Here is a 4522-nt window from a genome sequence, read left to right as displayed (position 1 = left end):
GTGTGTGTGTGTGTGTGTGTGTGTGTGTGTATGTGTTTGTGCGTCTGTGTTTGCCACCCCCACCCCCAACATCGCTTGACAACCGATGCTGGTGTGTTTACATCCTCGTAACTTAGAGTTTCAGCAAAAGAGACTGATAGGATAAGTACTGGATTTACAAAGAATAAGTCCTGGGGTCGATTTTCTCAACTAAAGGCGGTGCTCCAGCATGGCCACAGTCAAATGACTGAAACAAGTAAAAGAATAAAAGAGTAAGAGGACATCGCTCTCCATGCAAAGATATATGCATACTTTTAGGTGATAATACACATACACACATACACAAGCATATACATACATACACATACATACATACATACATGTATTAATTTTTTTTACGTTCAGTTATAATAAAAACAATTTTACATTAATCAAATGGGTTATAGATATATTATGCAGTTATTTATGATGTTCTGCTGATGTGATGTGCTAACCTGCTTTATCTGCTTTGTTTTATGACTATGCAATTGTATTGTACAATGCATAGCAAGCATATTAATGCAGACATGATATGTAAACATAATTTATTATACACTAAAATTATTATTACATGAAAAAGGCTGCAAAATAGCAGTAATTCTAAGGATGACAAGTTATTAAATAAATATATTCACCTCTCATACCTCTTGACTATATATATACAGGGTGCGTAAGATATTTGAGGACAGATTTATGTTTATAAAAAAGACAGATATATAATAACAGATAATAATTTTATTTATCAAAAAATGCTATGAGAATAAAAATAAACCTTCTTTTCTTTAATGCTATTCAATAAAGCCACCTTCAGCATCAACAACTGCTTCTATATGAGATCTAAATCATCTACATGCTTGAATCAAGTGGTCCTGGTTCATTTTGGACATCACTCTGGCTATGGCAGCTTTCAAAGAATCTTTGGTGTTATGGGCGTGTTCATTGACCTGTCTCTCAACAACGCTCCTCATGTAATAGTCCAATGGATTGAGATCTGGGAAATTAGGAGGACAAATATTAGGGGTTATGTGATTATGAAAATGTTCAGCCATCTCTTCTTGTATTCTTGTGATAGTGCAGAGTCTTACTGAAATACATATGGCCTTCCATTGCATACACTGTCTATCCAGGACTTAGCAATTATTTCCAGGACCACAATGTAGGTGACAGAGTTAACTCTAAGGTCTTGTGGAAAGAAGTATGGTGGCATCACATGTCCTTCATTGCTGACAACCCTTAAAACCATGACACTTGCAGGAAATTGTGTATGCATAACACTTAGAATTTCAGAAGGGTTTGCACATAAACATTTGTCATTTCTTTTGTTAACTTTTTGATCTTGGTTTCGTTTGAGAAAAACCAAATCAAATCTTCTTCTGCTGGATTTTTCAGTCTGTTTAAGAGCCTTTTAGTTCTAATGTAGTGATTTTCTTTTGCTTTTTCTGACAAATTGACTTTTCTTCATCATATAAGACTTGTGTCTGATGTCTTCGTAGACAACATTTTTGATTGTTCCTTCTGACACATGGAGATCTTTTGCAATTGACCTCAGGGACTTTCTGGGATTGTTTCAATGGTCTGTTGAACTTGCTGGATAAATTCAAATGTTCTGGTGATTTCAACGCCTTTAAAATGTTTTTAATGCTTTGATACTGGTGATTTTTTTCCATCTTCAGTCTCTAACTCCTTATAAACTTTATAGATGAAAGATCTAGCAACTTTTAAAAATCGAGATGTTTCTAAATTGTTATGCCCAGCCTTTATAACCACAATAACAGCATGCGTCTTCATTTCTTGAGTAAGCTGAGGGTCTGCCATTATTAGTTTCTGAAACAAAGATTATACAGAGTTAGCAAAAGATGCAACAATGACCCAAAAGCAATACATCCTCAAATACCTTACACACCCTATATATATATATATATATATAGTTTATACATTAGAGATAGGTATTTTTTGTATAGTGTACAATTCGTAGTGCTTAAGAAATTTGAACTTGAGCAAGTAGAGTAAATGTAAGGACAAGCAAGTTAGACAAGTCGATATTCAAAAAATATCAAATACATTTAACATAAAAAATATGTACACATGTATACATGTAAAAAAAAAGTAGGGAAACAATGTTCCTTATCATATCCATACCTAAATATTGGTTTCAAAGTTTGGTAGAAGGCCAACATGTTCGTGGGAGTGGGCTAAGTTGATTACATCAACCCCAGGGCTCAACATGTACTTATTTTATCGATCCTGTGTGGATGAAAAACACAGTCAATCTCCATAAAGACGAATGAAATGCTGCTTAATGTTTTACCCAGCATGCTCACAGCCTTATACAGGGTGGCCCAAAAGTAGGTTTACAGTTGGAAATGCTTCAGGATGTGTCAGTACCACCACTCAGAACCAAAGCTAACTTTGATGAACTGTTCTTTCAGCAAGATGGAGCACCTGCACATTATGTATTGACAGTAAGAGACTACCTTAACCAAGCCTTTCCACAGCATTGGTTTGGAAGATAGGGCAGCATCGAATGGCCACCACATTCACCTGACCTGACATCAATAGATTTCTTTTTGGGGGACTGTTGTAAAGAGCAAAGTTTATGAGAAGAATCTCAAAGCAGTAAATGAATTAAAAGATTACATTGCTGAAACTGATGAAGATCGGAATTTGTGCCGCACTTTGTGTCAGAAGGTTCTAAAGAGGTTTGAAGTATGTTGCAATGTTGAAGGACGACATTTTGAGCATATGAGAGATTAAACATTGTTTAAGATGTGTATAAACAATATGATTGTAAGATAGAAATTTAAATGTAATAGAATTTTTTAAAAGAAATTTAAAGTGCCTACGTGATAACTGTAAACCTACTTTTGGGCCACCCTGTATATGCCTGTATATTGATAATAGGGGTTGCTTTCTGCTTATGAGAAATACATTGAATGTGACGCGAGTCTCAAGCCTTATTTAGGAAATACAAGGCTACATCTAATTTCACCGAGGCATAGAAATGGAATTAAAATTATAGAAGTCAGAGAGAATTCTAAATTAACATACAGATTCTGTAAATTGATAAAGAGTAATTAAGACTATAGAGATTGTATTGAAATATCCATTTTGAATCATGGCATGGATTCAACTCTTTTATCTTTTATCTTTTATCTTTTACATGTTTCAATCATTAGACTGTAGCCATGCTGGGGCACTGCCTTGAAGGATTTTAGTTGAATTAATTGAATCCAATACTTATTCTTTTAAGCATGTTATCTATTCTATTGGTCTCTTTAACTGAAATGCTAGGTTACAGAGATGTCAAGTGGTGGTGGTGGACAAACACAGACACAAACACCTGCCCCCCCCACATACACACACACATACACAAACACTTGCCCACACACACACACAAACACCTGCCCACACACACACGCACAAGCACCCCACCCACACACACAAGCACCTGCCCACACACATATATATATGATGGGCTTCCTTTAGTTTCCATCTACCAAATCTTCTCACAAGGCTTTGGCTGGATTGAGGCTATAGTAGAAGACACTTGCCCTAGTTGCTATGCAATGGCACTACACCTGGGACCATGTGGATTGGAAGCAAACTGCTTATCACACAGCCACACTATGTCTATATGTTTATATCTATTTTTTGCAAATCCTAATTCACAATAAATTCCATTCTGTTGTGTTGTGTTGTGTTGCACAGTGAAATGTAAAATTTTTCATCCAGTCTAGAATGAATCACTCTCAATATCTAGAGTGAGAAATGAAGGGGTTACTCTTAAATGCTTGTATTAGCTACTTTTTCTGCTAAATGTCTACTGAGCCAGAAATAAGTTGGCCTATCTAGCAATAACAATAACTATGTATTATTAAAAAGTCACTCGCCTGCTTAGATTAAAAGTGACTTTTATAGGTAGATTCAGTAAACTCATAATAGAAAACAAGATTTCCAATTCCTGACCAAATTTGTTGCAGTAATTTTAGATTAATCTACTTTCAGTTGGCTAAGACATCAAGTGATCTTTTAATGGCAAAACCACAATAAGCAGTTGAACAATTTTATTCTTATAGTCATTAATTTAATATGTCATGTATAAGTGTTACTTACCTTTAAGATATCAGAAATTAAATTCTGACCAAACATAAAAAGAATCAGAAAGGTATCAAACACTATCCTGAAGTAGATGTTAGGTTATGATGACAATACATTTTATTTCATGTACGGATCTTTAGTGATTAGGCATCAGCATCGTGATGATGACAGTTATATTGCTGTTATCATCATCATTATCATCGTCACCGTCATCATCATAGTCTCAGCATCATTACCACCACCACCACCATCACTACCACAACCATCATCAGTCTTCGCCCTCCTCCTCCGTCTCCTCCTCCTCCTCCGTCTCCTCCTCTTCCCCCTCCGTCTCCTCCCCTTCCCCCTCCGTCTCCTCCTCTTCCCCCTCCGTCTCCTCCCCTTCCCCCTCCGTCTCCTCCTCTTC

Source organism: Octopus bimaculoides, chromosome 4 (genome assembly GCF_001194135.2).
Source record: "Octopus bimaculoides isolate UCB-OBI-ISO-001 chromosome 4, ASM119413v2, whole genome shotgun sequence".
NCBI classification, from domain to species: Eukaryota; Metazoa; Mollusca; class Cephalopoda; order Octopoda; family Octopodidae; genus Octopus; species Octopus bimaculoides.
Note: the sequence above shows the minus strand (reverse complement) of the source record.